The following is a 23,984-nucleotide window of genomic DNA, read 5'->3' as shown; positions in this document are numbered from 1 at the left end:
ATCCAAATATTTTTAATTCACGTGATTTAAAAAGGTTCAATTTTTTTTTTTTTTGGGTGCTGGGGATCAAACCCAGGGCCTTGTGCTTACAAGACAAGCACTCTACCGACTGAGCTATCTCCCCAGCCCCCTAAAAATGTTCAATTTAAGCTGGGTAAACTAATAGAAGTAAAATGTCTTTAAAATTAACTCACAAGTCTCTAAGTGGTCAAACTAATAAAATGTTGATGTTTATAAAATGTCTAACATCAATTTTTCTAGGAGTTTTCTTCAACAGGAAAGAGATAGCAAATACTGTTTAGACTTGTCTGACATCTTGCTTTTTTTTTTTACACTTGTATGATTTTTTTTTTACAATAAGATGAATGAATTAGTGTTGACATGTATGGGATTACTCAAACATGTTTGTTAGAGACATCTGATTAATTTACAAAATTATTCCATGGAGTAACATACTTAAAAATATTATTCTTTGTATATTTAATGTGTTCATATTTTCCAGGTATACAAGCCTTTAAAGCAGAAAATTTATCAGGCTGCTATTCTCCAAATTAAATTGTTGGTAATGGTAAACCTATCATTTAATGTTCTATTATAGGACCTGTCATCAATAGGGTATATATAAAATTTGTTAAATGTTTTTCTAAATGTTATTGAGAGCCTGATTTGTTTAAAGGTTAGACATGAAAGCATTTTCCCACTTTGTCACACAAAAGTTAACTTAAAATCTCCCTCAGCCTTTCTTTAATTCATGTTTTAGATAGAATGTTAAATTGTTTTAACTTATGTTCAAATAGACTCAGGAGTCAACTATGTAAACTACTTAAGTATGTAAACTACTTAAAATGACATTTAAGAAAGTGTGTAATGGGCAGTAGCAAAAAATGGGACAACAGTGATTAAATTAGGGTCTCTGACCTCATGTCTTTGGACAGTGGACTTCCTTGAGAGCTACACAGAGCTCCTAACATTGCACTTTGCAGCTCTACCATCTTAGATCTACAGGTTCAACTTGAATCCTTGGCCACTGTCATCCTGCAAAATCATCATGGTTTGGATCTGCTAATGGTGTAGGAAGGAGGGCTTTGCCTATTCCTTGGTGAAGAGTGCTGTTTCTATGCCAACTGCTCTGACATTGTACAAGATAAAATCAAAAACCTACAAGAAGATCTGGAATGTCATAGGAGTGAGCTCCACCCTAATTTCCTCTAGACTGGGTTATACAGGTGCCTCCCCTACCTCCTCCCGCTTAGGGGACCGTTAATCACCATTATCCTTGTTTTCACCTTTCGGTCTTGCATAAGCAATAAGCTTATTCATTTCAGGCTAAGTCTGTGCAAATCATGGTGGTCCAACAGCATTATACCACCCTTCATAATGATGATTAGGAGCCATATAGGATCATGGATCACTTGTATTAGAACACTGGGGTCTAAGTGTCTTTCCCTTAAGTCCCGCTCCTCCTGAGGGGCCCGCCTGAAGCACTAAGGTGGTAGTCAACGATGGGTAAGATCCTCAGAGGAGGACAACCTAAGACAGGCACACCTTCAAGTAAGGCAGACCCCCAAACTGCTAGGGTGATATTCCATGATAGGTAAGACCCTCCCAGAGGCAACCTAAGACAGACACACTCTTAATATAAAACAAAAAAGGGGGTATGTTGGGACTAATGACACATTAACTAACTTGGGCTGACTCCTTACTCCCTGGTGAGTGAGAAACATCAAGGCCTCAATGGCAGTTTCAAAGGTTTATGATGATAAATCAGACCACTGTCAGGGATTGGTTAACAACAGCTTCAAAAACATGATCAGCTCATGTTTGCCATGTAGTCCTATGGGACTCTCACCTGTGTGAACCTCCATGCCTTGCTGACATTTAAGCTTATTGGTTCCTGCCTAGCCTTCACCCTACATAAAATCTGTGTGACTTCCTCAATAAATGAGTTCCTGCTGTGACTGGTCTCCCTGACATGTCTGATTGTCCTTCACCTGGAGGACTGGGTGTGGGTGGTCATTTGGCCCTACCTATCCTGGTCTGACCTTGTTGGGGAGTGCTCCCTTCCCTTGTCACTGGTCAAGAAGAGCAAGGGGGCTTAAGACCCCGACAACACTGATAGTTTGATGTTAGTGAATCTATATCAATGAATCAATGTTGATGCATCAATATCAATGAGTCAATGACTATAAATCCACACCAGTCTATATTGACATATCAATATCAACATATCTACACTGACAAGCTGATATCAAAAAATCTACCCAGTCCAGTCAATATTTTTTTTTACTGTAAGCAAATGGGATATATGTTGTTTCTCTGTTTGTACATGGAGTAAAGGCATACCATTTGTGTAATCATAAATTTACATAAGGCAATGTTATTTGATTCATTCTGTTATTTTTCTTCCCCCCACCCATCCCACCCCTCTTTTCCCTCTATACAGTCCTTCCTTCCTCCATTCTTATCACCCTCCTTATCCCTAAACCTAAACCTAACCCTAACCCTAATGCTAACCCCTCCCACCCCAGTCCAGTCAATATCGATGAATCTACCCTGATAAATCAATGTTGAGGAATCTATCTCAAAGAGTAAATATTGAAAAATCTACCCTGAAGAGTCAATATAGATGAATCCACACTGATAAATATTGGCAAATCTAACCTTTGAGTCCAATTTGATGAGTCTACAGTGATGTATCAAAACTGATGAATCTACATCAATGAATGTACATAGGTGATTCAATATCAATGGCTCTACCTCCATAAATTCTGTATCCATGAACCTATATCATCAAATAATGACTCATCAATATCAAAGAATCTACACTGAATTGTTGCTGTTTATTGAATCTTTGCTGATGAGTCAATTTTGATGAATCTACACAGATGGATGGATAATAAAGAATCTAATGAGAAGAGTCAATATTGATCAGTCTATCTCAATGAGTTGATATGTGTCGGGGGCCGCGGACCCCACTCCGGCCTGAAGGCTGAAAAGACTGTACCCTGGCACTAAGCCGGGGCAACCTAGTCTGCAACATCAAGCACGAACTATACCCTGGCATTGAGCCGGGGCAACATAGACTGCAACATCAAGGACTGGCACGAAGCCGGGGCAACCTGGTTTGCAACATATGGCTGACGCTGCCGAAAGAACTGGCCCCGGCACTAAGCCAGCAGCTGATAAAGTGGCCCCGGCATTGAGCCAGGGCCAGAAGGAACTGCTTTGATTGGACAAAAGTGACTCGTGCTTGCACACGCCCTTTAGTTGCTCTGATTGTATTATATTGTAATCTTGCTCTCCCCGCATATTCTGTAACCTGATTGGCTTATAATTCATATAAATATGACCGTGACTTCCTAGTAGAGGTAGAGAAAAGAGAAACCATGGTTATCTAATAATAAGGTCCTGATTAAACTGCTGAAGGAAGTTTCCTGTGTCGTGCTTTCTTGCGGGCGAGGGACGCGACAAGTGGTGCCGAAACCCGGGAATTCAGAACCTCCAGCGGTCAGGGGGTGCACCGGTAAGCCCCACAGGTAAGTGGGGTCCACATATAGTGGGACGCTCCTCTGTAGACATAGAGAGAGCGGGGATTAATCCCACAGGTAAGTGGGACGCTCCATAGAGAGAGCGGGGATTGACGCTCCTCTGTAGACAAAGAGAGAGCAGGGATTTACTTTACATAATTTTGCTTTCGCTTTCATTCTGCTGGCTCTGAACACTGCTTTTGTTATGGGCAATTCTCCATTTAGTTCGTTAGTACAGCCTTTGGATTTAGTACAGCCTTTAGATTTTTTGTTGCGCTCTAAAGAGCTCAAGGTTAAACACAGTACTTTAGAAACATTCCTTGTAAGAATTGATAAAGCAGCCCCATGGTTTGCTGTCTCTGGAAGCTTGACTCCTGCCAGCTGGGATAAGTTGGAAAGAGATTTGGATTTTCTTCAGGAGCAGGGACAATTGGAGAAAGGAGTGATACCGCTATGGAAATTAATAAAAGGATGTATTCTTGATGGTAGATGTCAGGAAGCTATTCATAAAGGACAGGAAGTTCTTGAACAACTACATGAGGAGAAGTCCAAGGATTCTATGAGTACTTCCAGTAAACATAGTGCAGGAGAGCAGGTTTATGGAACTATTCCAAAGAGGAGACTATACCCAGATTTAAAAGCCCTTAGAACACCAGAAGATACAGGGGAGTCAGAATCAGACGGTGATGAGAAAGTGAAAGAGCTAACGCAGCACTTACGGAAGGTGAGGATAAAAGAAGGGGGAACTAAGAGGCAAAAAGATTTCAGACAAAAGGACTATGAGGAAGAACAGAAGCCAGCTCTAGCCTATGATCCTCCCCCGTATGTGGGAGGGGTTCCGAGCACGGGTAGAACTTTTAACTCTGCAGCTTGGAGGGCTGCCCATGTAGAGTTGAGGTTTGCCTGTCCTGTATTCCAGGACAATGATGGGGGAAGACATCAGGAACCCATAGAGTTTAAAACAATAAAGAATATAGCAGAATCTGTCCGCACTTATGGTGTGGATGCTGCCTTTACTATCGCTCAAATAGAGCGGCTCAATAGATTCTGCATGACCCCCTCGGACTGGGCCAGTTTAGTGAAAGCTTGTGTTTCCCCGGGTAAATATTTAGACTGGAGAGCCTTCGTGTTAGAGGGGGCCAATGAACAGGCTGCACACAACCAAGCTATGGGCAAACCTGCCTGGGATGTGGATATGCTTCTGGGGCAGGGTAGATTTGCCAATCAGCAAACAGGCTTTCCATTAGAGGTTTATGAACAAATTAATAAGATCTGCATTGCTGCCTGGAAAGCACTTCCTAATAAAGGAGAGGTGCGAGGTAACTTAACAAAAATTGTCCAAGGCCCCACAGAAGCTTTTTCAGATTTCGTGGCTAGAATGGTAGATGCAGCAGGGAAGATCTTCGGGAATGCTGATGCAGCTATGCCTTTAATTAAACAATTAGTATATGAACAATGTACAAGAGAATGCAGAAATGCTATTAATCCATTTAAAAGCAAAGACATAGAGGCATGGATGAAAGCTTGTAGAGAAATAGGTGGCCCATTAACAAATGCAGGCTTAGCTGCTGCCTTCCTTCGCATGGAAGGACTATTAAAGGCTTTATTAAAGGCTAATGGAGCACCTTTAGAGGTTTCCTCAGCTAGGAAGTTTTTAAAAGCTGTAGAAGACAAAGCCCCTTGGTTTTTAGATAAGGGCTTGTTGGATCAAGAGAAACTATCACAAGAGACAGAAAAAGGCCCCCCTCCTGATCCCTTCCACGCAGCTCCATGGCCACCTAGGGAGGGAACACCCATGTCCTTGAAGCAGTCCTCCCCCTAGGCAGAGATCTCAGCAGCTCCATTCCTCAAAAGTAGTAAGAAATAATGTTTTGTGATTTTCTGCATTCAAACCTAACCTGATTTCTCAATCAGAAAGAAAAAGGGTTAAAAAAGTCCTGGGTGATCCTCCCTCCCCCCTGCCTGGCCTTGCTGAAGCCTGCATTGGAATGTAAACTGCAACAGTCTCAGCGGGAAAGGGGGGTAACCTGAAGATAAAAAAAAAAAAAAAAAAAAACAAAAGGGTGTCTGTTTTAAATTTCTGGACTGCTACACAGAATTAACTCATTTTCCAGGATTCTTGTTTTGTTTTGTTTTTCTTTAATGCTGTATTTTTGAGCTCATAATTCTGATCTTGCATACCTAGGTTAATGATTTTTTTTTCTCTTTTTGATCAGTTCTATTTTTTATTCAACTAAAGTTTTTGAACATCTGTTACATTGCAATGGAGATTCACCTATAAAGTTACAAGGCCTTTGATTTTGTGTTATTTGTATGTCGTGCTGTCTGGTGTCATGTCTTGTCTGCATTAAAACTGAGTGCTCCTAAAATTAAAATTTAAAAATGGATCCAAATACTTTTATTCACGTGATTTAAAAGGGTTCAATTTAAATTGAGTAAACTAATAAAAGTGAAATGTCTTTAAAAATAACTTGCAAGTCTCTAGGTGGTCAAACTAATGGAATGTTGATGTTAAACAATGTCTAATATCAATTGTTTCTAGGACTTTTCTTCAACAGGAAAGAGACAGCAAATACTGTTCAGAACACCTGCCTGCTTTCTTGGTTTTTACAGAATAAGTAAATTAGAGTTAACATATATGGGATTACTTAAATGTGTTTGTAGAGACATCTGATTAATTTACAAAATTAAAATGCTCATTGTTAAATAACATCATGTACTCTTAACTCCTTAAATTCCATGGAGTATCATTCTTAAACATTATTGGTGTTTTCATAGGTTGGTAAATAAAAAGGGTTTAAACTTGCTTTGTGTCATCACTAAACTAAAAACAAGGTTACTAAGAGTTATGTCTTAACAAGTACAATTCTATATACAAAGGGTTCTAAAGGTTTCAACTGTGTTTCAATTAGAGTACTATAAACAACAAAATATTTAATCTTATTAAAAATAGAGCAATTTATCTAAATTCAGAAATTTCATAAGAGTTGTTTCAGAATGTGAACAAAAAGGGGTCAACAGGTAGGAAAGAGAAAATAAAAGGGTCTGGGTATGGAAATATATTTAGTAAAAGGGAAAAGGAAATGTTTCTGGGTAAGAAAGTGCTTGTGTGATGAAATACATGAGGGGCTAAGTAAGTGCTAAGAAAGTCCATGTAAGTAAAGGACAAGTTTCAACATGTTTGTGTGAAACTGAGTTGGTTGTGTGTATGTGAGACAGCTAAAGCTATTAAAGGTTTTTCCTAAGGTGAAATACTAATGTTCTGATATACACCAAAGTTTAATCTACATGGTAAAATGACATGGTAAAATGGCAAGGATTTCTTAGAAACACTAATTTACTCTTAACTTTGTGTCTATTAAGTTTTATTCTTTAGAACAATTAGTCTTAAAAATTGGGGTTTATACAATTATGGTTAAACAACTGTTAGAGTATTGTACTATGTTACAGAGTCTACATTTTTCTTTAAAAACTGAATTTGGTAAGATAAAAGTGTCAAGGTAATTATGAAATGGTCACTAGTTGTATATGAGATGTGTTCATATTTTTCAGGTACACAAGTTTTTAAAGCAAGGAATTTATTAAGCTCTGCTATTCTCCAGATTAAACTTGTCTGTAATGGTAATCTTAAACTTATAAAGAGTAAATTTTAATTGGGGATTTATTTCTATCGTTTAATGTTCTATTATGGGACATATTATCAGTAAGGTATATGTAACATTGGTTACTTATTTCACTGAGATAAAAATTTAAATGTAAATATATATCTAAGAGTTAGTGACAGCCTGATTTATTTAAAGGTTCATATTATAGAAGGTAAAAGCATTTTGCTACACACACAAAAAAAATTAAAAGCTCTCTCAGCCTTTCTTTGATTGATTCCTGTTTTGGATATAATGTTAGACTGTGTTAACTAATGTTTATATGGACTCAGAAATCAATATATATAAACTTCTTAAAATGACATTTAAGAAAGAGTATAATGCATTATAGCAAAAATGGGACAACAATGACTGAGATTGGGGTCCCTGACTTCATGACTGTAGCATGCCTGGTGCCTGGAAGTGTTCCTGTGTAGGAGCACAAGATGCCTAACTGCTGTGGCAGTAACCTCCCTGGGGAGGCTTTGTGCAGGAGTCCTATCAGCTCTTACATTGATATCAGGCACACAGCTCTTGGGCAGAAAGAAATTGTTTTGCTAGATAACCAGTGTTTCATCAGTTCCCTTCTCTAGTTCCTGCCCACCTTACAGTAACTTTGGACAGTGGACTTCTTTGAGAACTACACAGAGTTCCTAACATTGCACTTTGCAGTTGTGAGAAAAAGTTATGTAGATGGTCTAGTCTCTGTAACTCTCCTAAAAACAAAGAATAATGCTTACATAGTCTTTAACTTAATAATAAGACATGTATAAATGTTGCTAACATAACTCTTTAGATCTACATTTCCATCAGAGAACAGAGCTCCATCTGATCTCAGCTTAATCTTCAATATCTGTGTTTATAAACCTTTATTTTCTAATACTCCTTTGACCCTCACTGAACTTAAAAATTTGGTCATGCTGGTCATGGCAAAAGGGACAAAAATTAGTTGTAGAATTAGAACACTTAAGATTTGTAAGGAGCCACACCTTACCTGAGATAAGGCTCTGCCTCCCACCTTACTGCATGTTAAAGTGACTCCAAAATAAGTCAGACTTCAGCTTATTTAAAGTTATAATCAAAAGATTGTTTTTTTTGTTATAAAATTACTATGATCTCAAATAGGGAATATAATGTGGTTCTCAGTCAAAATTCTAAATAGCTATGATACAAGCAGAATATATTTTTACTCTTACTTATTTCATTTTGTAAAACTGTTACCTATTAATGTTTTGCAGAAGTAGCTGCTTCAAGAACACGCAACCTAGGTAACTTGTGATAATAAGCCATCACCTAACAAATAGTGGTAACAGATACCAAAACAAATAGTGGTAACTTCCAGAACTAATGCAGACTCCAGTTAGATAAAAGGGTAAATAACTGTAAAGTTATGGACATTAAAGTTAAAGCCCAGTACTCTTACTTTATGACTGGTGAGACTGGCTTGCTGGATGATTAAGATCAAACTTAGAGATTGGAGTACAGAAGGCAAGATACACCAGTATTTGGATCTTTTGCCCTCAGTCAGCCTGAACCCAGGGAATAAGAGGACTTCTCTAAGGAGCACTTAAGGTGTTGTAAACGGTAGGTGCCATCAATCCTAACAACAAGGTTTCATCTTTATTTACTCAGTTACAAAATTTGATTTTGGGCCATTCTGCACCCTTTTATCCTGTACATATAAGAGCTCATACGGCTCCCCCTGGACCTATTGTTGAAGGAACCGCAAAGACAGATGCCGCTACCCGCACAATTTGTTTTCTTTCTTCTCTTGACAGTGCTTGAGACTTTCATAATAAGTTTCATGTTAACTCCCAAACACTTCATAAGCGCTTCTCTATTCCTCGAGCAAAAGCGAGACAGATTGTCTTAGATTGTTCTCATTGTGTTCCATTTCGTCATCTCCCTTCTTTTGATGTTAACCCCCGAGGCTCGTGACCTCTTACGATTTGGCAAATGGATGTTACTCATATTGCAGAGTTTGGTTTCCTAAAATATGTTCATGTCTCAATAGATACTTTTTCTGGAGTTATGCATGCCTCTGCTTTGGCAGGAGAAAAAGGCCATCATGTCATCTCCCATTGCCTAGAGGCTTGGGCCGCCTGGGGCCTTCCATGCTCCTTAAAGACAGATAATGGGCCGGCGTACACTGGTCAACAATTCACCTCTTTCTGCTCCACTATGGGAGTGCAACTGACTCATGGCTTACCTTACAACCCTCTAGGTCAGGGAATCGTGGAGAGAGCTCATAGAACGGTTAAAGAACTTTTACAAAGACAAAAAGGGGGAATAGGAGCAAGCTGTACTCCTAAAGAGCGTTTGTCTTTGGCTTTTTTTACCATTAATTTTTTAACTTTGGATGCACATGATAATTCTGCGGCTGACAGACATTGTTCGCCGCCTTCCCCCCCTTTTTTCTATTTCTATTATCAAACAGTTCGGAAGTGATTTTAAATTGTTCTAATGACAATATTACCTGCCTGCTTTCAGAGTGTTGGAACGGTAGTGAATCTGTTGCTGTGATTGTAAAAGTACCCACCTTTGTACCTGTCCCAGTGGAGGTCAATCCAGATAATTTTCCGTTGGTGAACCTCTTCAGAGAAAAGAGAGACTTTGGCATTACCGCAGCCATAATAACTGCTATTACTGTCTCTGCCGCTGCAGCCACTACCGCTGCTCTAGCCATGACCAATCAAGTTCAAACAGCACAAACCATTAATCAAGTCATACAACAAACTGCACAGGTGCTGGAATCCCAGGACCGCGTCAACAGACATATCCTATCAGGGATTTTGGCAGCGAATCAAAGGATTGATTTGCTACAAGTACAATTGGATGAACTTTTCAACATTACACAAGTTGGTTGCATCGGGAATCATAAACACATGTGTATAACTCCAGTAAGATATGAAGAAGCAAAGAATCAAAGCCATTTGATTTCCGCCTTTCTTGCAGGCAATTGGTCCTTAGAAGCTGAAAAGTTGATGAATCAACAATTATTGCAGATTGCGATTTTAAATGACACCCGTGTTGAACCTGTTACTTTGAGTCAGTTCTCTAACTGGCTTACCTCTGCTTTTAGTTATTTTAAAGAATGGGTTGGTGTGGGAATCTTTGGATGTATTTGTTTTGCAGGCATCTGCCTTTGCTTTTGGTTTATTTACAAGTTAAGAGTACGCCAAGCGCGTGAAAAAGCAATGTTAATTCAGACTGTGTTGGCCATTGAGCAAGGGGTGTCACCTTCTGTGTGGTTGGCTAATCTGACACGAAAATAAGTGGCATTTTTAGTATATCTCTGTTAAAGTTGGAATTGTCATTTACGCTAGGTGTCTGCAAGGTACTGCTGTTATTACTTTATACTTTTCTTTGGGGACTGTGTATTTACATACTACAGATTCCTTGCAGTAACTAAAGCTTTAATTGCCTTGTAACTTTCACCCTTAATCTTGAACTGTAACAATGATATTGGAGGAGATGAACTGTTACTGTGTATCTTGTGTTCATTATGGTGCCCCTGTATTGTACGACATTGGCAAGTAGGGCGATTTTCCTATTTCAGGCCCTTGCGGTTGCACAAGCTGGATAAGCTCCCCCAAGTATGGTTTTCCATACCGCTATGACTTCATAGACGCAGGATGCGAGGCAAAGCACTGCACTTGAGAGTTTTATTTTTAAACCTCAAGGAAGGCATGCTCTATTGCATGTGGGTTTGATGTCCACGTCCCACCCTACGAAAAAAGGCATCGGCTTGGGTAATGTCAGGCCTAGAGAAGGCGCCACTTTGGGACTGACGTTCACTATCTGCCACTTTTGCACAGTAGGATAGGGCCTCTACCTTCACCTGTGTTTTTATTATTAAAGGGGGAGCGCTGTGGCAAGCCGCCACGCCGCCATGACATGATGGCGCTGGTTTCCGCTAGGGTCTGAAGCACTTTTTTAATAAACAAGCCCATATTTGGTTATGCCAACTGTCATACGTAAAAGCACCTATGAGCATGGGCCAAGTGACAGGAGTAGATCGGTTATTGCTAAAGTATGCTTTCTATTATATTAAAAGAAAGGGGGAGCTGTCGGGGGCCGCGGACCCCACTCCGGCCTGAAGGCTGAAAAGACTGTACCCTGGCACTAAGCCGGGGCAACCTAGTCTGCAACATCAAGCACGAACTATACCCTGGCATTGAGCCGGGGCAACATAGACTGCAACATCAAGGACTGGCACGAAGCCGGGGCAACCTGGTTTGCAACATATGGCTGACGCTGCCGAAAGAACTGGCCCCGGCACTAAGCCAGCAGCTGATAAAGTGGCCCCAGCATTGAGCCAGGGCCAGAAGGAACTGCTTTGATTGGACAAAAGTGGCTCGTGCTTGCACACGCCCTTTAGTTGCTCTGATTGTATTATATTGTAATCTTGCTCTCCCCGCATATCCTGTAACCTGATTGGCTTATAATTCATATAAATATGACCGTGACTTCCTAGTAGAGGTAGAGAAAAGAGAAACCATGGTTATCTAATAATAAGGTCCTGATTAAACTGCTGAAGGAAGTTTCCTGTGTCGTGCTTTCTTGCGGGCGAGGGACGCGACAGATATGGACTAATCTACCTTGACAAGTCTATTTTGATGCATCTACACCGAAGGGTTATCAACAAGTCTAACCTCATTGGTTGATATAGACAAATCTACCCCAAGTAGTACATTTTGACAAATTGAATCAGTTAATTTTGATGAATCTAATCAGAAAGTTAATATTAATAAATGTAACCAATAGAGTTGATATTGAGGAATGAAAACTAATGGGTCAATATTGGCAAATCTATCCTGACAATTCAATATTGACAAATCTACAACAAAGTGTTGATATTGATTAATCTATATCAACAGTTTGATATTGATGAATATACACAGAAGACTCAATATTGAAGGATCTACCCTTATGGGTCAATATCAATGAATCAACATTGACAATACCAACATATCAATATCAATGAAAGTAACCAGTTGAGTCAATCTCTATGAATATCTAAAAATGAGTCAAAATTGATGAATTCACTCAGTGGAATTGATATCATCAAATCTCTCATGACAGGTCAATATTGATCAATCTTCCCCAATTGGCCAATATCACTGAATCTACACTGAAGAGTGGATACTGGCAAGTCTGCCCTGAGAGGTCAATATCAATGAATCTACACCAACTATTAGATATTTTTGAGTTTAACTGATGGGTTGATATTAACAAATGTACCACTTATGGTTGTTATCTATAAATGTATGCTAGTGAGTATATGTCAATGAATCTATACCAATGAGTAGAAATCAATAAATATACCCTGTCAAGTCAATATTGATGAATAAAGACTGAAAGGTTAATATTGATAAATCTACCTCATTGAGACTTTATTGACCAATCTAAGCCAGAGTTGATTTCAATGAATCTACACCATCTTATTGATATCAATTAATCTACACTGATGGGACAACACTGACATATCTACACCATTGAGTAGATATCAATGAATCTACCACAATGTATCAGTATAGCTAAATCTAGACTGATGAGTCAATTTCAATGAATTTAACCATTTGAGTTGATGTCAATGATTCAAACCATTTGAGTTGATATTGAGGATTCTATTCAGTTTGGTCTATATGAAAAAATCTACACCAGTGAATCAATATTTGTGAATATACACCAAAGAGTTGATATTGTAAAATCAGTCCCTCTGGGTAGTCAATGACAAATTTAACTCTGTGGGTCGATATGAATGAATCTACATTGAACAATGAAAATTGATACATCAATATTGACAAAAATACCATGACAAGACAATTTTTTTTTTTTTTGCGATGCTGGGGATCGAACCCAGGGCCTTGTGCTTGCAAGGCAAGCACTCTACCAACTGAGCTATCTCCCCAGCCTGACAATATTTTTAAAGTATATATATATATATATATATATATATATATATATATATAATTTTTAAATATACAATATATATATATAATTTTTAAAGACTGAATTTTGATTCATTGTATGCAAATGGGGTACAACTATTGTTTCTATGGTCGTACACTATGTAGACTTACACCAATTGTGTAATCATACATGAACATAGGGTAATAGTGTCTGCCTCAGTCCACTATCTCTTTCTCCACCCTTTCCCATGCCATTATCCTCTTCACAATTCAAAGTGCCTCCATTCTTTACTTACCCCCATGTCCCCCATTCTCTGTCTCATCATACACTTATCAGATAAGACAATCAGCCACTGGTTTGGGGGGATTGGCATATTTCACTTAGCATTATATCCTGCAACTCCATCCATTTACCAGCAAATGCATAATTTCATTCTTCTTTATGACTGAGTAGTATTCCATTGTGTATATATAACACAGTTTCTTTATCCATTCATCAATTGAACAGAATCTACACTGGTTACACAATCTAGCTGTTGTGAACTGAGCAGCTATAAATATTGATGTAACTGTGTCACTGTAGTATGCTGATTTCAGTCCTTTGGATATAAACTAAGGAGTGGGAGAGCTGGGTCAAATAGTGGGTCCATTTCAAGTTTTCTGAGGAATCTCCATACTGCTTTCCACAGTGACTGCACCAGTTTTCAATCCCACAAGCAATATATGAGTCAACCTTTTTCCCCACATCCACATCAATAATTATTATTGCTGTTTTCCTGATAATTACCATTCTAATAGGAGTTAGATAAAATCTTAGGGTAGTTTAAATTACATTTCTCTAACTACTAGAGATGAGGTGTACTTTTTCATATATTTGTACATCACTTCTATGTCTTCTATGAAGTGTCTGCCCAGAGACAGACACTTGGGTTGTTAATATTTTTGGTATAAATTTGTGTAAGTTTTTTTTAATATAAATTTTGGATATTAGTGCTGTATCTGAAGTGCACGTAGAAAAGATTTTCTCATACTCTGTAGGCTCTTTTGTCACATTATCTATTGTTTACTTTGTTGAGAAAAAACCTTTTAGTTTGAATCCATTCCATTTTTTGATTCTTGCTTGTATTTCTTGTTATCTGCGATCCTTTTAAAAAAGTCTGGTCCTAAACCAATATGATGATTTAGGTGAACAGTCTCTGGTCTAATTCCTAGGTCCTTGATCCATTTTGAGTTGAGTTTTGTGCAGGGTGAGAGTTAGAGGTGTAATTTCATTTTACTGCATATGGATTTCCAGTTTTCCCAGCACCATTTGTTGAAGAGGATATCTTTTTTTTTTCTTTGCAATTTTTTGACACCTTTATCTAGTATGAGGTAACTGTACTTATGTGGGTTTTTCTCTTTCTCTTCTAGTTTGTACCTTTGGTCTACATATCTATTTTGGTGCCAATACCATGTAGTTTTTGTTACTATTGCTCAATAGTAGAGTTGAAGATCTGGTATTGTGATACCTCCTGCATCACTCTTCCTACCCAGGATTGCATTGGATATTCTTGGTGTTTTATACTTCCAGATGAATTTCATGATGACATTCTCTATTTCTATGATGAATTTCATTGAGATTTTAATTGGAATTGTGTTAAATATACATAGTGCCTTTGGATGTATGGCCAGTTTGACAATACTAATTCTGACTACTCAAGAATATGGGAACTCAAGGCTTTTAAAAATTTCTTTCTGTAGGATTCTGTAGTTATCATTGTAGAGATCTTTCACCTCTTTGTTAGATTTATTACCAAGTGTTTTTTTTTTTTTTTAGGCTGTTGTGAATGGAGTAGTTTTCCTAATTTCTCCTTCAGAAGATTCATCACTTATAAATAGAAGTGCACTAGACTTTTGTGTGGTGATTTTATATCCTACTGTTTTGCTGAATTTATTTATGAATTCAGAAGTTCTAGTTCTAGAAATCTTCTGGTGGAGTTTTATGGATCATCTAAATACAGCATCATGTCATCAGCAAATAGTGATACCTTGAGTTCTTCTTTTTCTATTTGAATCCATTTCATTTCTTTGATCTTCCTAATTGCTCTGGCTGGTGTTTCAAGGACAATGTTGAATAGAAGTGGCAAAAAAGGGCATCCATGTCTTTTTCCAGGCTTTTTTTTTTTTTTTTTTTGCAGCACTGGGGATCGAACTCAGGGCCTTGTGCTTGCAAGACAAGCACTCTAACAGCTGAACTATCTCCCCAGTCCTTTTTCCAGGTTTTAAAGGGAATGTTTTTGGTTTTTCTCCATTAATAATGATGTTGTATGTGGACTTAGCATAGATAATCTTTACAATGTTTAGGAATGTTCCTACTATTCTATTTTTTCTCGTGTTTGGAGCATAAAATGGTGTTGTATTTTATTGAACTTTTTTTCTGCAACAATTGAAATAATCATATGATTCATAACCTTAAATCTAATGATGTGATGAATTACATTTATTGATTTCCAGATGTTGAAACAACCTTTCATCCCTGGGATGAACCCAACTTAATTGTGGTGCATTATCTTCTTAATAAGTTTTTATATGATTTTCCTGAATTTTTTAAAGAATTTTTGTATCTATATTCACTAGGGATGTTGGCCTAGAATTTTCTTTCCTTGATGCATGTTTTTCTGGTTTTGGTGTCAGGGTGATACTGCCTTCATAGAATGAATTTGGAAAAGTTTTCTCCATATTTCATGGAATACTTTTAGGCGTATTGGTATAAGTTCTTCTTTGAAGGTCTTGTAGAACTCAGCTGAAAAGCTGATTCCAGGATTTTCTTGGTTTGTGAGCTTTTTGATGGCTTCTTCTATTTCATTCCTTGAAATTGATCTGTTTAAATTATATATATGTTCTCTTGATTCAATATGGGAAGATCATATGTCTCTAGAAATTTTTCGATGTCTTTGAAATTTTCTATTTTGTTGGAGTATAGATCTTCTAAGTAGCTTCTAATTACGTTATATATTTCAATGGTGTTTTTCGAGATACTTCCTTTTTCATCATGAATTTTGTAATTTAAATTTTCTAACTCCTCTTCATTACTGTGGCTAAGTGTTTATTTTGTTTACTTTTTCAAAGAACCTAATTTTTTTTTGTCAATTTTTTGAATTGTTCCTTTGGTTTCAATTTCATTGATTTCAACTCTTATTTTAATTATTTCCTGTCTTCTACTACTTTTGGTATTGTGCTCTTCTTTTTCTAGGGCTTTGAGATGTACAGGTATGTTATTTAGTTGTTGACTTTTTAATCTTTCCTTTAATGCACTGCACACAATAAATTTTCCTCTGAGTACTGCTTTTATCATGTCCCAGAGATTTTGATATGTTGTACTGTCATTCTCATTTACTCCTAATAATTTTTATCTCCTCCCTTATATTTTCTGTTATCCCTGCTTCATTAAGTAGCATATTATTTAGTCTCAAGGTGTTGGGGTAGTTTCTGTTTTTTATTTTGTCATTGATTTCTCATTTCATTCAATTTTGATCTACTGGATCACAAGGTAGTATTTCTATTTTTTGGATTTACTAGGGGATGCTTTGTGGCATAATATATGTCCTATTTTAGAGAAGAATCTATGTGCTGCTGAGAATAAAATGTATTTGCTCATTGACAATTGAAATATTCTATATGTGTGTGTTAGGTTAAGTTATTGTGTTATTGAGTTGTATAGTTTCTTTGTTCAGTTTTTGTTTCTAATATCTATCCAGTGGTGATAGCAGTGTGTTGAACTCACCCAGAATTATTGTGTTGTAGTCTTTGATGTACATAGTTGTGTTTCTATTTGGAACATAAATATTTACAATTGTTATGTCTCCCTGAATGATGGTTCCCAGCAGTAAGAAATATTCTTCTTCATCCCTTCTGATTAACTTTGACTTGAAGTCTACTTTACCTGAGTAACCCCCACTTTTTCCTAGTCCATATTCATGGTATGCTTTTTTCCATCTTTCTACTTTAGTATGTGGATGTCTTTTTCAATGAGATGAGTCTCTTGAAGGCAGCATATTGTTGGGTCTTTCTTATTATTCCAATCTGCCAGTCTATACCTTTTGATTAATGACCTTAGGCCACTGACATTCAAGGCTATTATTGAGATACAATTTGTATTTCTGGTAATTTTGGCTTATTTTTAGTTTTTAATGTGGCTTGGTTTTCCTTTTTTGTTGGCTTTACAATTAGGGTACTTCCTCCATTTGCTGACTTAAACTGTTGTTTTCATTTCCTACTCATGGAATATTTTGCTGAGAATGTTCTGTAGTACTGGTTTTCTATTTGCAAATTATTTTAACATTTGTTTATCATGGAAGGATTTTATTTCTTTCTCAAATCTGAAAGTTAGTTTTGCTAGATATATGATTTTCTGTTGGCAACCATATTCTTTAAGACCTTGAAAAAAACTGTTTCAGATCTGTCTAGCATTTAGGGTCTGTGGTGAGAAATCTGATAATATCCGCATTGGTTTCCCCCTATATGTAATCTGATGCTTTTTTCTTGCAACCTTTATAATTCTATCTTTATTAGAATGTTAAGTATTTTCATTATAATGTGACTTGGTGTGGATATGTTGCAATTTTGTACATTTGGTATTCTGTTAGCCTGTTGTATTTGATTTTCCAATTCATTCTTTAGATTTGCATAATTTGGATATTATTTCATTGAAAGTGTTATTCATTCCTTTCAGTTGTATCTCAGTGCCTTCCTCAATTCCAATAATTTTTAAATTTGGTGTTTTGAAGGTATCCCACATTTCTTGGATATTCCATGCATCATTTCTTACCATCTTCTCTGTTTGGTCAACTTTATTTTCAAGATTAAATATTTTGTCTTCATTTTGTAAAGTTCTGTCTTACAAGTGATTGAGTCTGTTGGTCATGCTTTCCATTGAGTGTATTTGGTTTATTTTTTTCCTCATTTCAAATATTTCTCTTTTTTTTCAGAATTTCTGTAAAGATTAATTGGGATCCAGCTATAAGGATTAAGGGGAGAGCTAATAAAGAGGCAAGCACTCAGGATGGCAAAGAGCAAGAAGTGATTCTCATGGGAAAGCCAATCCAGTTTTTTATTCATTCCTGTGTCATAGCAAGTTACCCAGGTTACACAGTACAGTTAGCTTTGCCCATGTGCAGATCACATAACTTTCTTGCTTCTTAGAGTCCACTAGTACCAAAGGTAATCATAATAAGATAATGTCTCCAGGCCTCAAAGACAGGATTTGCAGAGCACTTCTAATCCATTCAAACAAAGTGTCTTTTGTCTTGAGGAGATTGCTCAACTCAAAGAACTTTCACTCCTCTGTATATTGACAGACTTGAAATCCCTACAACTCTGCTTTTTTGTTTTTTATGGCCTTTTGAATAGACATGACTTGTCTTATCCTTAAGAAAGGTGGATGGGGAAAGCAAACCAAACATTGGCAAATACAATCACAGCATAAAGAAGCATGTATCAATAAACATTCTCCAATGAAAACCTGTTGATCAATGTAAAATTTAGCAGCCATGAGGTTAACAAACCAAATAAATCCCAGTCTCCATCATCTTTTTACACCTTCTTTACATGTCACTATGCTCCTGAGATTGCCTTAAAACTTGTGGTCCTCCAGACTTAGCCCATTGGGTTACTGGGATTATTGGAATGTGCTACTGTATCCAGTCTAAGATATTTGTCTTTAATGAAAGCTTTGCAAAATATTCTCTTTTATCTGTGATGTCCTTCATTTGTTCCTTTAGTCAGTTAACAACTACCAAACACTGTTAGTCATTGGGAATATAGTTCTGAGTTAGATAGTCACTGTGTTAGTGTCTGACCTACTGAATCATATATTCAAATGAATTGTACATTTTCATGAACTATTCCAGAGCACAGATTTGGCTGTATCTTTAAAATATTAGGCAGTTAACTATAAATGTACATGAGTGTGTGTACAGGTTGTAGGAATCCATGACATTCACTGGGCAGACGGTCTGGTTCTTAGTCACAGCAACGCAGGCAGCATTGAGCTGATTCCTCTTTAGACTTTGTTTTTAATAAGACTTTCTGTTTGACTTGTAGTCTTTTATAATACTGTTTTTGTTTCTGCTGGTGTCATGTCATAATTTCACATTTTTATGTGTGATGTGTTTTCCATAATTGTATCATAAATCTTACAATAAATATTTCTTAAATGTGAACAATTTGTAAGGTAATTCTCATATATATTGTGGGGGCTTAGAATTGTAGTTAACAATTTCAAGAAATTAACCACATTACAAAAAATATCTTGTGGCTTCTCTGGCCTGAATTCTGCATCCCTCCATCACTCCCCACCCTCCCCACATACCTGTCACCACTGTGCTCCCAGTTCCATTGCTCCTCCTTCATCTCCCCATTCCTCTCACCCTGGCCTGCTCCACATCTGCTCCCACTGTGCTAGATGTCTGTTGACCACCTTGTGATGGGCTCTGAAGTCAGCCTTTTGCCCACCCCGCCATGATGGTGGTGCCCTAGCTCAAGACTGTGACAAGCTTGGCTCTCAGTCCTGCTGCAATATATGGGGGCACCCAGAGTTCATGTCACCTCTAAGAACTCTGGTTATTGAACTTCTGGCATTCTGGAGATCACAGAGCATTCAGCCTCTTTCTCTCTGCTGCCCACTCTGACACAGACCAAGCACAATTTTGCTCAGTTTCACAGTAAGACCCCAAAAATTCACATAGGGACCCTGCCTTTTTACTGCTTGCTGATAGGCCTATCACTCTTGAGGGAGGCATCTGAATATTTCCTGTCATCAAAGTTCTCTGAATTTTCTAATGCAGTTCTTTGCATGGATCCCCTCAGCTCTATGGACCCCATTATGGCAGAATAGACATTTGAGCAGGCCACCCAGGAAGCTAGGTGATTTATTTAAAATGAGTAGTCATGAGACATTTCCAGACCTTACCAGTTTGATTGCTATGGGCCAGGTCTACTGTACATCACCAACTCCCTGTGCTACAAAACATCTCCAACTCCCAGGTACTGGGACAGCTGTGGGAAGAATGACACAGGTGGCTCCCTGGGTGGAAGATGGAAATAGAGGAACAGAGATTCTTAGGTAAAGTGATTCTTCATGGCCCCTGTGAGGTGAATACTGAGGAAAATAATGGATTTTTGGACATCCTGGAAAGTGACTTCAAGATGACTCTGTGGTTCCCCCAGGCAAGAAAAACCTCATTTTCACTCCATTGGTCAAGATTTTGGATAAGAAACAGGAACAGTACATCCTAATGTTCAGCAAGTGCCAGCAGTCCTTCTGCTCTTCATCCATTCCCTGAAGTGTAATCAGACTCAATCTCAAAAGGTTACAGCAGCCCCAGGACAGGGACATGACTGTCCAAAATAAGCACAGGAGGAGCATAACACCTACTGAGGGGAAAGGTACACCTGGGACCAATGGAAGTCAACCTAAAGATCAGCTGGGTAACCTAGAGGTGAAGGCTAAAGAGAGCTGCTCTTGGCACTATGCTTTCTCACTGTGTTTTTCTTTGCTTTATCATTTTCCTTAAATGAATTGAGCGAGTGAATCTGTGCTGAATAAATATCCTAATTTCTTCTGATGTCACTCAGGAACTACAGTGGGTATTTAAAAACTGGTTTTACTGTTTCATTGTAGGTTCAGTCACAACTCTAATGAAGCTTTTTAATAGTTTTTTTTTTTGCTGAGTTTTAGTATACTTTTTATTATTACTTAAAATTACTTGTACATGAGAGTAAAGTGCATTTTGATGAATATTCTGAAGCCATGTTGTGTAGAACTGGGTTTCAGAGGTGGTGTTCTCATCTTTCTCATGGTTTTATGTAAATTTTGATTGGTTTTTCAAGGATATATTTCAGTCAATAACACCTATTTGAAAAGTTCACATTTAAAATGGGCAATCAGCGATATTAGGCATGCAGAGTCTTTGTTGTGCATATAACCATTGAAAAGAAAAAAAATATTTTGTGTTTTATAAATATTTAGGATTTGTTATTCCTGGACAGTAACTCTCATAACATCTTTATTTTTTCTTTAAATTTTTCTGTTTTTTAAATCAAGGTTTCAACCATATCAGGTCTATAATTTTGCATTTTAGCAGAGATTTCTTATGTTTCAAACTCTGATGATGAGAAGTACTATTTATTTTGAGACCCATCATTCAAGGCTGGCTTTCCAATTCTGTACTTGTGTAAATTGTGGTGCTTTGCTGCTGCTGGTGTGGTGGAAAGAAAGTATTTCCTCATTGGTCATGTGTAGGAGAAGCAAAATCAGCATGCCTGTAATCTGCTGTTCATTGCAAGCAACAGGAGAGAGCCATGAATTTGCAGTCATTCATGTCCTTTGCAAATTGAGTTACTGTCAGTGATTATCTTTGCTTACAAAAGGATCTCTCAGTTTCTTCTTGCTGTTTTTGTATATCATTTTGAAGGTCAAGGGTCCATAGGAATATATTTGCAGACCATTAGTAATGAAAACTTTTTTTTAGTGTCTGTTCAATGAATTTATCTTTTCATTTCAAACAATTTTCTGCAGTTTGTGCCCTACAGAAAAGTCTATAGTACTTCCATTTTCCAATTCTCAGCTTTAAAACTTTGTACAATTCTCATCTTGAAACATGAAGCATGTGTCAAGATGATATTAGGCACTGGAAAATTGTGCTCCTCACATCACTATCAGGCACTTGTTTTATCCATCACATTCACTTTCTTGGAGCATCTTTGTGGCAGGGTGTAATACTCACCTGTGGTCTGCATCTTCCAGGACCTGCTATAAAGACCCTGGGCATTGTTACAGAGGGACTTGGGTCTGAGAGGCATGAGTCATTTCAAGAGGATGAACCCTCATGTCAAGGCATATTTTCCAGATGTTTGTACATTTAAAGGTAAGTTGAGGACCCCTTGGAAACTTGGGCCAAGAAAATTTCTAGAGGGAGTCTAATTGTAGGGCAGCAGAAAATGTTGTGAGGCCTGGGAGGTGGAGTGTGCACAGAACAGTTCTGCTTGCTGGCTGACTGCCTCCTGACCTCCATCCACATGCTAAATGACTCAGTCACTTCTCTTCTCACTAGGGAATACAGAAGTCACCCGCTTCCACCTAGAATAGAAGTTCAACATCACAGGTTCTAGTTGTCACCTCTTTGGGCACTATAGGAAAGGAGGAGTACCCCACAAGAATTTGTGTGATGTGTTCCAACTCAATCATCACATAACCCAGCGAGTTGAACTGGAGGCACCCCCGCTGTATGTCTGAAGCTGTCAATAGCCATCACTCTGAGTGAGGGCCCTAGGCCAGCTCCCTGAGTGAGCAACATAGTGGGTGAGCGCAGGCTTGGAGGAGCTGTGTTCACAGTCAATGCCACTTTGTCCAGTGTCTTCCTGGATGATTCTTGACTGAGCAATTGGACATGCTCTAGTGGCTTCCTTGGTCACTAGACATGGTGGGGACCAGCAGCCTGCAACAGAACCAGCTACACAAGGCTGCCAGCTTGCCTGGTGCTAATGAACAATGGCAGTGCCACCTAGCAGGCCTGGAGAATGTGGGCTGTCAGTTTCCCCACTGAAAGTGGAAGAAACTAGACCACTCCTAAGCCAGATGGCCCATGCCCCCAACACACCCTCGCTCCCTTCAGTGGGTAAACAAGTCGGGATCACCTTTCATGAAAACATCAAGCCCCTGGGGCTGCCTACATGGGTCTTCTCTCCTAACTTCACAGCTGAGTTGGTGCTTGCCTGAGTGTTTGCCAGAAAGGGCCAGGACCAAAAGCATCTGTGGTTGGCATGGGCACCATGACATCATGCTGCTGTCAGTCTGCCTCTCTGTGACATCATCAAGGATCTGCACACACTTATCAGTCACATGGCTCCCAAGACCTAGAAACAACCCTGGGGAGAAAAAACAAGTGCACTCTCCTAAAGGAGTCTGGAAACTCCACACCCTTCAATCTCAACTGACTGGATGCCAACCTGTTCCACTTGGAATATGTAGTTGTCTCATGATTTGCTGTCATTCACAGGATCATTGATTAAAAACTTAGGTATCTCTTTGAGAAGGATCAATACCAGGTAGCAAGATTTTTGATGAAAGTGAATGATGGAATGCTCAATGAAAGTTACTTTTTGGAAGTTCATCTTAGTGCAATGTTTGGTGAGAGGAGTACAGCAAATAGGACCTTGGAAAGTTTCTAAATTAGGTGAGATTTCTTTTTATCTGCTATCACATGTTTGGCCTAGGGTTACATATCCCCTGAGATGTCATCTTTTCCCTTTGTGTGTTTTTATCTACAGACAGGGTCTTGCTAAGTTGTTTATACCCTCTCAAACTTAGGGATACTGTCTTTGTACTGGAAAACTTCTTGCCTCAGCCTCGCCCATCCCTGAGATGACAGGTGAGATTCAGTACCTCCTCTGACTCTTTCATTGTGATCATTTATGTGCTGGTTAATACTTTTGAAAGAGAATGTCAAGGAAGAGAAGGCACAGTGGGAACAAAATTAATTGATTGTGTTTGGAATGACTTGGCATTCAGGTTTGAATTAACCCAAGAGTCTTCTTATATAATAACAACTTTAGCATAAAATATGTCCCAAATGTTCTTGCCTATCCTCCCACATCAGGCCACTATGGATCACTGCGGAAAATTGTCTAGTCAGAGTTCACCCACAACCCTTTTCTTTTTTTTTTTTTTTTTTTTTTTTGCGGTGCTGGGGATTAAACCCAGGAACTTGTGCTTGCAAGGCAAGCACTCTACCAACTGAGCTATCTCCCCAGCCCCCACAACCCTTTTCTTGATTCCAAACTTAGGGACGAATCTTTCTCTGGTGACACCCCCAAGGACTGTGGGACTTGATATGCAACTACACTTTCTGGAAATCCTGTTT

Source organism: Sciurus carolinensis, unplaced genomic scaffold (assembly GCF_902686445.1).
Source record: "Sciurus carolinensis unplaced genomic scaffold, mSciCar1.2, whole genome shotgun sequence".
NCBI lineage: Eukaryota > Metazoa > Chordata > Mammalia > Rodentia > Sciuridae > Sciurus > Sciurus carolinensis.
The sequence above is the reverse complement of the archived record's forward strand: the minus strand, read 5'-3'. Positions refer to the sequence as shown.